This window comes from Aptenodytes patagonicus, chromosome 24, assembly GCF_965638725.1.
Source record: "Aptenodytes patagonicus chromosome 24, bAptPat1.pri.cur, whole genome shotgun sequence".
Classification (NCBI taxonomy): Eukaryota; Metazoa; Chordata; class Aves; order Sphenisciformes; family Spheniscidae; genus Aptenodytes; species Aptenodytes patagonicus.
The window spans coordinates 6,564,901-6,577,050 of NC_134972.1; the positions used below are offsets into that span (position 1 = coordinate 6,564,901).

Consider the following 12,150-nt stretch of genomic DNA (forward strand, 5'->3'; position numbering starts at 1 on the left):
TAAGGAGGGGCAGAACAATTGCACACATGACACAGGGGTGTCAGGACTGCTGAAACCATCGAAGTAGGAAGGGAGGGACAGGATGACGACCCACCTTGCTCAGCACCAGCTGCTCTATGTCAAACACTCCTCCCCAGATAGCAAGGGTCTTTGGAAAGCAAGTGAAAGGCACATCATGCTCCAGGTTGGCTGGCTGACAACCATTCAGCACATGCCTAACCAAGAGGACAAATGCAACTGTAATCAAATGTCATCCCCCTCTCCAAACTTGACCTCATCCATGACACGGACTGCAGAGCTGAGCTGGGTAAGGCCTTCAGGCTATAACCTTTAATCTCACTCCAGGAAAGGTCTGGAGCTGAAGCAGAGGCACTGGGACATGGTGATCCTGCCACCTGACAGCCACAAGAACCTCAGGCACGTTAGAATGTAATCACTCTCCTGCTATGACATCACTCATTTGTCATCACATTGCAACGCACTGGTGGTGTAGGCTGTAAGGAGGGCTGTTTCTGAGCAAGGAGTCATGCATAATTAAACTGTGAACTTCAAATGTTTCAGGCCCAAGAGGGTACATCCCACCACTGAGATGGCCTGCCTCTGGGGATGCTTGGTGCTAACCCACATGCAGAGGAGGAACTCAGGGCTCATCAGAGGTGACAGAATCTCTCAATCATCCAGGTGGGAAGGGACCTTGAGTGGTCTCCAGCCCAACCTCCTGCTCACATTAGGATCAACACCGAAGCCACCCCAAGCTTCTCAGGGCTTTTGTCCAACAGAGTCCTAAAACCCTTGAAGAACAGAGAGTCTATAACCTCTCCAGACCTGGTCAAATGCTTTGTTATCCTTACTGACTTCACATCCAGTCTAACCTGCACTTGTTTGATGACCATCTGTCATACACCGTATAGTACCAAAAGAAGGGGGGGAAAACGACCACTACTCAGACTCCACAGTCAGGTGGGTACTATATGGTGACAGTTTATTAGGAGAGCCAGAATCCTTAAGCAAGCATACAGGTTCACGAAATAGTAACACATAACACAACACAACTACACACACAGGGAGGGTAATACGACCTGTCAATAAGGATGAAGCCAGTGATTACAGACGGTTCAGGGATCTCAGTCCAGCTGAGAGGGAGCTCTGAAGAGCCTCCTCCAGTCCGCGCCCTTTATGCTTTTGTTGCTGCATGGTCTCGGTAGATAAGCCCTTGGTTGGGTCTTATCTTTTACTCAAATGCGCCATCTTTTCCCCTTCCCTCTTATTTTAACAATGAGGAGCCGTAGCTGCTATCTCATTAAACTAAGTGCTCAGTATCACAAGTTGGTTTTACTTTTAACTTTATGCAGGCAAGATTCTCCTTTTACTTCCCTGCCTTAGGTTTTCTCTCTCAGTGGGTTCAAATATGTTTCAGAGCCTGGGTCTTTAGGCCCTTGACATAAGTTTAGGCCTCAGAACTGCGAGAGGTGTGGCAGTGGTGGACTTATCAAGGATGACAGTGTCCAAACAGGCGAGAGCTATGGGGCTTTCACTCCATCCTGTCCCCTGTTTCTGCACAGTCATTGCTCCCTTGTGTCCAGTTACATGGGAGCATGGGCATAAGTTTCACTAAGATTTGCGAAAGGTGTGGCAGAGGCAGATTTCTCAAGTGAGGACATACTCAAGGATGACAATGTCCAAACAGGCGAGAGCTATGGGGCCTTCACTCCATCCTGTCTCCCGTTTCTGCACAGTAATTGCTCCCTTGTGTCCAGCTACATGGGGGCATGGGCATCACACCATCATCTCTTATTCTCCATGAATCTTGTAAAGGCTGCTATCCTTTTGCCCCAGTGGAAAGTGAATGTGCAGCATCAACACTGGGTCAGGATCCCACGTGTATGTGAAGTACATGTCTGTATTCATGTTACAGGAACAATGTATAGTCTGGGGAGAGGTGTCTGTGTGCCATGGTCACACGTGCAGGTGTGTTATGTGTTATTGTACGTGCCCTGGGCATCCTGGTGGACACCAAGTTGACCATGAGCCAGCAGCGTGCCCTTGTAGCAAAGGTGGCTGAGGATATCCTGGGCTGCATTAGGAGTGCTGGTTGGGGGAGGTGATCCTTCTTCTCAGCACTGGTGAGGCCCCACCTGGAGTGCTGTGTCCAGTGCTGGGCTCCCCAGTACAAAAGAGATGTAGAGAGTCCAGCGAAGGGCCACAGAGATGATGAAGGCATTGGAGCATCTCTCCTATGAGGAAAGGCTGAGAGAGCTGGGACTGTTCAGCCTGGAGAAAAGAAGGCTGAGGGATGTCATCAATGTATATAAATTCCTAAAGAGAGGATGCAGAGAAGATGGAGCCAGACTCTTCTCAGTGGTGCCCAATGGCAGGACCAGAGGCAAGGGGCGCAAAATGGAACACAGGAGGTTCCCTCTGAACATGACGAAACACTTTCTCACTGTGAGGGTGACCGAGCACTGGCACAGGTTGCCCAGGGAGGTGGTGGAGTCTCCATCCTTGGAGATATTTAAAACCTGACTAGGCATGGTCATGGGCAACCAGCTCTGGGTGGCCCTGCTTGAACAGGGGGGTTGGACAAGATGATCTCCAGAGGTCCCTCCCCACCTCAGCCATGCTGTGATCCTATCATCCTGTGGTTCTGTGATATCTCCTTGGTGTGTCCTTGTCTTGTGACAGTCATCCTTGGCACGTGACCGATGCCCTTGGTACATCACATGGTGGTGTTGGGCACCCACATGTCACAGAGTGTCTTTGGTCCCACAGGGTGGCTCTGGGCCCCATGGAGCAGGTGATGGTGCTGGGACCAGCATGTGGTGGTTTCCTTGGCATGCTCTGGGCCCCTCCTGTGCAGGGCAGTGCCCCTAGCGTCACCCATGGCCTTGACGCGCTCTCACCCTGTCGCAGGGTGGTGCCGGGCCCCGAGGAGTAGCTGACGGTCCTGTCCCTCTTGGCAGGGCACCCCAAGCATCCCCATGCCCGCTGCAGCCTCTGCCTCCACCTCGGCCCTGACTTCTGCACAAACATCATCACCATCAAGATGGCCAACCACACCCAACTCCAGCTGGCCTACAACTGGTAGGTGGGGCTTTGGGGACAGAGTGTGAGCCTTGGGGGCAGTGCTAGGGCTGGGGACAGGGACAGCTTTGGGGCAGGTACCCCAGGGCAGGACTTGGGCCATGGTCAAGCTGGAGGTGTGGCCTGGGACTTGGGGGGGGGGGGGGGGAGTCAGGAAGTATGGGCAGGGCTAGGCAAGAGGGTGGGGCACTGTGGGGGCAGGGCCTCTAGGGAGGGCGTGGTCTACAGGCCAGGAGGCAGGGCTTGCCAGCCAGGTGGAGCTAGATGCCAAATGGCCTTGGGGTGGATATGGGCTAGGGCAGGGTTCTGGCAGTGGGCAGGACCAGGGTGGGAGCAGCCCAGGGTGGGCAAGGCCTGAGAGCAGATCCCCCCCGCAGGCACTTCGAGGTGCCGGAGGACCCCAAGGCCCTGGGGTGCCTCTTCAGCATCCTGGACTTCGTGGGCAACACCTGCAAGGCCCTGACCCCTCACATGCACAGTGCTGTGGCAGCCATCACCTTCAATGACTTCTGTGTCTCCTTGGTTGCCCCCATCTCCCCCCACTGCAGCCCCTCGGTTGCTAATGAGTGCCCCCACTTTCATCTGCCTCACCCACATCCCCCACTGGTGCCCTGGGTCATCCCATGCCCCCCTCCATGTCACCCTGTGTCTCCCTGGTTCCCTGATGTCCCCAAGTGTCTTGGATATCCCTGATGTCCCAAGAACTCAAAGAGGTTGATCTGCTCAGGTATGTTTGGCTTTGATGAAGCCCTACATGTTCCCCGATATCCCCCCCGCGTCCCAATGCCCCAACATCCTTGAGGTCTCCAGGTGACCCCAATGTTCCCAAGTGTCTCACATGACATGTCCCCAGAACTCAAATCATCTCATCTGCTCAGCCACGTTTGGCTTCGATGAGGGTGGGTGGCTGTGGGAACAGCTCCACTTTCCCCCAAACAGGCTGTGGTGACGAGCATCGACATCCAGAGCATGGAGCCCATGGACCAGAGCATCCGCAATGCCCTCCAGCACAGTGTCCAGCTGGCCATCGAGATCACCACCAACTCCCAGGAGGCTGCCGCCAGGTCCACATGTCACCTCATGTCCCACCAGGTTCCTCCTATGTCCCACCAGGTCCCTCCTGTGTCCCTCCAACGCACCTTCCAGCTGGAGATCAAGATCAGCACTATCTTCAAGGAGGCCACCGCCAGGTCTCTGTGCCCCTTGCGTGCCCAATGTCCCTCCATGTCCCCATGCCCCTTATGCCCCCCCCATCCTCCAATGTTTCCTTATCTCTACCTATATGCACCATGTTGCCATATCCCCCCATATCCCTAAATGTCCCCTACATCCCCATGTCTCCCATACCAACCATGTCCCCTGTATCCCCCATATCCTCAACATGCCCAGTTTCCCCCCAGTGTCTCTGACATGCCCCACATTGCTGGTGTCTCCCTGCACCCCCAACATCCCACATGTCCCCCATGCCACCCCACCCCTTGGTCCCTGTCCCCAGGCACAAGGCAGAGCAGCTGGCACAGGAGCCCCAGGGACACCTAGAGCAGCAGTGCCTCCTTGACCAGGCAAAGGCTGAGCAGGCATTGCCCCACAGACCCCACCACAATGCATGGGCTGGCTCCAGGCGCTGCGCTCGTTAGGAAGGGGTTAAGTAAGTAGGCAGGGCATGGCATGATCAACCAGCAAGCTATTTTCGTATGACAGACCCTTTTTATGCCTCCATTTTCCCCTACTTGTTCCTCCCTAAACCCCCTAGATCCTTTGCTTTGGTTCCTCCACAAAGCATCTTGTGCAATGCCAAGACGTCCTGCTGGGAGACTTCAGCCACCCCGCCATCTGCTGGAAAAGTAGCACGGTGAGCTGTAGGCAATCCAGAAGACTCCTGGAGTACATGGAGGATAACTTCTTAAGACAGGTAGTAGACAGACCTACCAGAGGGGATGCAATACTGGACCTGTTGGTCACCAACGCAAGTGAGCTAACTGGTGACGTCAGGATTGGAGGCAGCCTGGGCTGCAGTGATCATGCACTGGTGGAGCTTGCAGTCCTGAGGGATATGGATCAGGCGAGGAGTAAAGTCAGGACCCTGAATTTTAGGAAAGCAAACTTCCAGCTCTTCGAGGAGTTAGTCAATAGGACCCCCTGGGAAACTGCCCTCAGGGAAAGGGAGCAGAACAGAGCTGGCAGATCTTTAAGGATGTTTTCCATAGAGCGCAAGAGCTCTCGATCCCCAGGTGTAAGAAATCAGGAAAGGAAGGCAAGAGACTGGCATGGATGAGTTGAGACCTGCTGGTCAAAATAAAGGGCAAGAAGGAAATGCACAGGCAGGGGAAGCAGGGACAGGTATCCTGGGAAGAGTATAGGAATGGCTGTGTAGGGATGGGGTCAGGAAGGCCAAGGTGCGCCTGGAGCTGAACTTGGCAAGGGACACCAAAGAATAACAAGAAGGGCTTCTATAGGTATATCAGCCAGAAAAGGAAGGTCAAAGAAAGTGTACGCCCCCGATGAACACAACTGGCAAACTGGTAACAATGGACAAGGAGAGGCTGAGGTACTCAAGAGCATTTCTGGCCTCAGTCTTCACTGGCAACCTCTCTTCCCACATCTCTCAAGCGGATGGACCTCAAGGCAGGGACTGGGGGAGCAAAGTCCTTCCCCCTGTAAGAGAAGATCAGGTTCATGACCACCTGAGGAACCTGAACGTGCATAAGTCTATGGGACCCGATGAGATGCATCCCAGAGTCCTGAGGGAATTGGCTGAGGTACTTGCCAGGCCACTCTCCATAATATTTGAAAAGTCGTGGCAGTCAGGTGAAGTCCCCAGTGACTGGAAAAGGGAAACACTGCACCCATTTTTCAAAAGGGTAGAAAGGAGGACCCTGGGAACTACCAACCTGTCAGCCTCACCTCTGTGCCTGGGAAGATGATGGAACAGATCCTCCTGGAAGCTATGCTAAGGCACTTGGAGGACGGGGAGGTGATGTGACACAGCCAGCATGGCTTCACCAAGGGCAAGTCCTGCCTGACCAACCTAGTGGCCTTCTATGGCGGAGTGACTATATCAGTGGACAAGGGAAGAGCTACAGATGTCATCTATCTGGACTTCTGTAAGGCCTTTGACACAGTCCCCCACAACATCCTTCTCTCTAAACTGGAGAGAAATGGATTTGATAGGTGGACTGTTTAGTGGATGAGGAATTAGTTGGATGGTTGCATCCAGAGGGTAGTGGTCAACAGCTCAATGTCTGGATGGAGACTGGTGATGAGTGGCGTTCCGCAGGGGTCTGTGTTGGGACCGGTACAGTTTAATATCTTCATCAATGACATAGATGGTGGGATTGAGTGCACCCTCAGCAAGTTTGCAGATGACACCAAGCTGAGTGGTGCAGTCGACACGCCAGAGGGATGGGATGCCATCCAGAGGGACCTGGACAAGCTCGAGAAGTGGGCTTGTGAGGTTGACCACATGTGGTTCAACAAGGCCAAGTGCAAGATCCTGCCCCAGGGTCGGGGCAACCCCCGGTATCAATACAGGCTGGGGGATGAAGGGATTGAGAGCAGCCCTGCTGAGAAGGACTTGGGGGTACTGGTAGATGAAAAGCTGGACATGAGCCAGCAATGTGCGCTCACAGCCCAGAAGGCCAACCGTATCCTGGGCTGCATCAAAAGCAGCGTGGCCAGCACGTCGAGGGAGGTGATGCTGCCCCTCTACTCTGGTGAGACCCCACCTGGAGTACTGCATCCAGCTCTGGAGCCCTCAGCAGAAGACAGACATGGACCTGTTGGAGCGGGTCCAGAAGAGGGCCACAAAAACGATCAGGGGGATGGAACACCTCTCCTATGAAGAACGGCTGAGAGAGTTGGGGTTGTTCAGCCTGGAGAAGAGAAGGCTCCAGGGAGACCTTATTGCAGCCTGTCAGTACTTAAAGGGGGCTTATAAAAAAGATGGGGACAGACTTTTTAGCAGGGCCTTACAGGACAAGGGGTAATGGTTTTAAACTAAAAGAGTGTAAATTTAGACTAGATATAAGGAAGAAATTTTTTACGCTGAGGGTGGTGAGGCACTGTCTCAGGTTGCCCAGAGGGGTGGTGGATGCCCCATCCCTGGAAACATTCAAAGTCAGGTTGGATGGGGCTCTGAGCAACCTGATCTAGTTGAAGATGTCCCTGCTCATTGCAGGAGGGTTGGACTAGATGACCTTTAAGGTCCCTTCCAACCCAAACCTACGATTCTATGATTCTCCACCTCCAGCTTTTGTATAAAAATTACACAATGTAATTATAGAACGGTAATGTTTAACTAATATATTACAATAGTAAGAAGTCTGGAAAAAGTTCCCAAAAGATCAGGCAGAGCACTACTGTTTTCTTTAAAAAAAACCCCACAGAGTACTCAGACTGCTTTCTGCAGGCTGGATACAGCCTTTAGGACAATTCTGCATCCAGCCTATGGTTTGATCCTGTATATTCCTCTTACCCTAAGGCTTACAGAGAGCAAGCCACAGACCAAATGAATTCTCTAGCAGAAACAGGTTAACCCTGATCATGAATGTTTCTGGCAGTCCCACGTACATCTACCACTAGGTTTATTTACAATGTGTTATGTAATACATAGGCATTGACAAATCCCTCTATTTTCCCTGGGAAATAACGTTTGTGGTGCTTCTGGCCACATTTCAGGTGGTCCCTAGGAAAGTACAAATTCCAGGAAACTACAGTATCAACTGAAGCCTGCTCATCTTCAGTATCACCTTCTCCTGACAAAAACGTGCCCCAAAAGACAACAACAAAACCAAAAGAACACACCAACAGGGATGTACCTGTCCAAGAATACTGCAAGATACATGTAATATTGCCAGAAAAATTTTGAACCACTGTGCAGGCAAAGAGGTTACCATTTACAGCATTTTGAGGAGTATGTGAATACGCACAACAAATCTATCCCTGCCAGGAAATGCCAACTGCGAACACAAAAAGGAATGTACAACCCCAACAGAAAATATCATTGGATCTTTTTTCCTTAAAAAGCAAATCTGAACATGTGACTGGTAATTGTGATCAAAGGAAGATGTGACATGACCCTCCAAACATTCTGGATGTGTAGGTGGGACTAAACGATGTTTGTGAATTAAAAACATGTATGCTTATTAAGACAGGCAGTTTAAGTTTACCACCAAATCTCTACATCACCATTTGCTGACACTGTTCAACTTTGGGTATCCAGAGCTGCACTGAGTTAACGTGAAAGCACCTCCTAGTAACATCCAGCTAAGAACTATACCTCCCTAACGCATAAATAGAAGAAAATGCAAACTGTGCCCCGTTCTCCTTATGCTGGGTTAGAATCTGTGACAGGAATTTGATTCCACAGTTTGGAAAAGCTCCAAGTTCGCAGCCTAAGGAAACTGGAGTTTCCTGGGTCTCAGAGTAATTCTAGAGCTAAAGTGGTAATAGACATCAACTTTAGATCAGATAATACATGCCAACACTCATCACTGACCCAAGAAGGCAACCTCCTTCTGTCCTACCCAAGGGTTTCAAATCCAAAACACTTTCTTCCTAAAACAGGACGCTAGCTTATTTATTTGTAGCACCATTAATACATACCTTGAGATTGGACTAGAGATACATTACACAAGCAATCAAGCAACTGTTTGGAGGCACTGGAGCCTTTTGGGTAATGTTTTCCACCACTGTTAGCATAAGAAGAAAAATTAAAAAGACAGAACAGATGCTGAGAAATTTAATGTACAGTAGAGATAGCTACGGTGAACAAGTAAGATCGAGACGTAAGTCCTTTTTCTCAGCAGGAAAGTAGGCACCAATTAAATAAATAAAATGCTCAACAGACTGGTATAATTTGCAAGTTATACAGATTAAAAAAGAAGAGATGTGAGGAACAGCCGAAGTACTGACTACAACATTTCTTTTGTATAGTACTAAAGTGTAAACACACTACACGTATAAAAAGTATATGTATTAAATAAAAGTATAGTTCATACAATCATTACATAATTATTTAAATATATTTTAATATACGGTAATAAGTATTTCTGTGTGTATAAATATCTATAAAATCCAAACCTTTACTCTTCCTCTGGCCATACGCATCTTTCACCTCAATGTACACCAAGAAGCATTCGTAAAATAAAAAAAGTGATTATCTATAAAATTCCATTAAAGCCTGTAGCTAAGAAATATTCTGAGAAGACTGCTACAAAATTCATGAAGAATGCAGACATCACCAGTTGATGATCATCATTAAAAGCACAATGTTCCCACATCTGACAATTTTTTTAGAAGACGAATCCTAAAGTTTTGCCTGTTACATTATTTTTTTTTCAATAACGTACTGAAATAGTTTTTGCCATTGGCATCTAACAGCACCCAGTTCCTAAGTCTGCAATCATCAAAATCATTAACTAAAAGTGGTTGTTTCAACAACTACGCTGTTACATTTACCTGGACGTGCTAAGGGTCAACAGAAGATGAGGATCGTGACCTCTGCTGGCACTTATTCCACCACATTCATCCTGACATAGTTTGATGAATGCCAGAATTTGTCTGTCTTCATTCGGTGCAGCCGTCCCACGAGATCTGCTGCTGTCTGCCCCCAGGAAACACTGTTCATCCTCAAATACTCCCGATAGACTGCGCCCCTAAGCAGGGCATTATTTTAGTCCTTAATCAGATGAGCACAGCATCAAAATAGAGCAAGGAAAATGCCTTAGTTAACATTTACAAAGTTTGCAGTGCATCAAATGTTTTCCAACCTATTAACAACTTAGGATGTATGAACCACTCATAAATACGACCTGCATTACGCATACCTGTACATACACATGTATACATACAGGCACATGTGCGTGTATACACCTACACTACTACATTTCCCTCCTCCCCTCTATTTTCTAGTCTGAAAGTATCAAGCTCAATGTCAAGTTAAACACACGCAAGTAGTAAGGCACCAATCCACTTCAGATCAGTTATTTCCTTGTCATCCAAACTAACACTCAAATCCCCATGAGTCTCAAAAATTACAATTCTAACATTCAATGAAACCTACTGTCAAATGCCAAAGCTGCCAAAATTGGAAGCTGCACTAGGAAGGGAATTCTCATATGCGTGTATCTCTCACTCTCTCTCCTATTGTTTAACCTATGCTACCTGTAAGCATTATTTTCTTGATGCAGTACTTTAACCTGTGCATTTTCAGCACAGCAACAACCATAAGCAATAGTGCCTTCAATTCTTTTGTGGACACTAAACATAACTGCAACTTTTTTTTTCCCCTGTCCTCGTTTTGGCTGGAATAGAGTTAATTTTCTTCCTAGTAGCTGGTACAGTGCTGTGTTTTGGATTTAGGATGAGAAAAATGTTGATAACACACCGATGGTTTAGTTGTGCTACGTAGTGCTTACACTAGTCAAGGACTTTTCAGCTTCCCATGCTCTACTGAGAAAGCTGGAGGTGCACAAGAAGCTGGGAGGGGGCACAGCCAGGACAGCTGACCCAAACTGGCCAAAGGGATATTCCATACCATGTGACGTCATGCTCAGTACATAAACTGGGGAAAGCTGGCCGGGGGGGGCCGCTGCTTGGGGACTGGCTGAGCATCAGTCGGCGGGTGGTGAGCAACTGCATTGTGCATCACTTGCTTTGTATATTATTCTTATTTTTATTAGGATTTTATTTCAATTATTAAATTGTTTTTATCTCAACCCATGAGTTCTCTCACTTTTACTCTTCCAATTCTCTCCCCAATCCCACGGGGGGGGGGTGCGGTGAGCGAGCAGCTGTGTGGTGTTCAGTTGCCGACTGAGGTTAAACCACAACATCCTCCTCCAGACATAAGCAGTTATTGACATTTTCCACATCATGGAACTGGAATCCAATTGTTGGGGGCTATGTCTGGTAACCTAAGCCTCTAAAACCAATGCTGCTAGTTGCCGTGTTTATCAACCCAAGCAAGCGCTGGGCAGTGCTGTGCCTAGATTCAGTAGCGTCCTATCAAGGAAGCCACATGGAAATACACCTACAGCCTCCTTGCAGATAAAGGAGCAACAAGTAGTTCACTTCCCAGGTCTCAGAATAATTCTAGAGCTAAACCCACCATCTTCAGATTTATGCTCAGATAATACATGCCAACACCCATCACAGACCCAGGGGAACTAACAAAGCAGCTCCCTTTGTACCTCACGGGGGACAGCAGGGCAAGAGAGGTGCAGCTAGGGAGCACACACCCAACCCCTAACTCTCAACATGGGAGTGAAGCTTGTTAACTCTTCATAAAAGGACAGCTGCGCTGAAATAAGTCGAAACTTACACAGTCGCCTTTCAATGTCCCATACGAAGCTATACAGACCACGTGTTTCTCCAAAACTAACGTGCTCGGGGCAACAGGTTTTCTTATCGCGTCCTGTCGCGGTGTCACCTTTAAAACGCACCAAAAAAAAAAAGTCAGTTGTGGCGCCCGCTCGGCGGGCTTCCGCGCCCGGGGGTAATTCGGGCAGCTCGGCAGCAGTAAGTGCCCGTTCGGACGCAGACCTTTCTCCGTTCACTCTGACCGCGGGGCACGTTCCCGCCTCGCTTCCCGGCCCGGCCGAACCCTCCCCGGGGAAAGGGCGCGAAGGAAACGCCCCCGCCGCGGCTGAGGCGAACCACCACCTCGCCGCTGACCGCCCCGACCAGCGGGACACCGAGATCCCGCCGAGGGATCCAGGGCCCCCACGGACTTCCCGCCCCCGGGACCTCCCGCCGCCAGGCCCGGCCCGGCCGTGCTCAGCCGCACTGCCAGGTCCCACCGCACCGCTAAGAAGGAGCGAGGGGGGCCGAAGCCCCCACGCCGCCCCACGGCTGCGGAGGCCGGCGGCCCCGGGTCGGACCCCTTCCCCACCACGCGGCAGCAACACCCGCTCCCGCCGCCGCCCGCGCCGGAAGGAGCGTCCCGCCGCGGGGCGGGGCAAGAGGCAGCTCCCGGCAGGGCCCCGCTATAGCTGCCCGCGCCATTCGCCTGACCCGCGCCGTTGGACCAAGGCAGGACCCGGCGGTCAGGCGGGACGCCCTGCGGCA

The 12,150-nt window shown here is 50.3% G+C and overlaps 1 long non-coding RNA gene and 2 other non-coding genes across 4 annotated transcripts; all 3 read right to left on the reverse strand.

Annotated features, from left to right (window-relative positions):
• Nucleotides 1–8,494: 8,494 nt before the first annotated feature.
• LOC143170628 (small nucleolar RNA SNORD45) lies at nucleotides 8,495–8,579 on the reverse strand. The gene has a single exon (XR_012997082.1). It is a non-coding gene; the product is annotated as a small nucleolar RNA SNORD45 (small nucleolar RNA).
• A 229-nt stretch (nucleotides 8,580–8,808) lies between these two features.
• LOC143170554 (uncharacterized) lies at nucleotides 8,809–11,982 on the reverse strand. Of its 2 annotated transcripts, none has more exons than XR_012997068.1 (3): nucleotides 11,888–11,982; nucleotides 11,405–11,512; nucleotides 8,809–9,760 (listed from the first exon to the last, which is right to left on the reverse strand). It is a non-coding gene; the product is annotated as an uncharacterized LOC143170554 (long non-coding RNA). The 2 variants fall into 2 exon arrangements; XR_012997067.1 differs by lacking the exon at nucleotides 11,888–11,982 and adding an exon at nucleotides 11,626–11,876.
• Nucleotides 11,159–11,241, reverse strand: LOC143170630 (small nucleolar RNA SNORD45). The gene has a single exon (XR_012997084.1). It is a non-coding gene; the product is annotated as a small nucleolar RNA SNORD45 (small nucleolar RNA).
• Nucleotides 11,983–12,150: the final 168 nt, after the last annotated feature.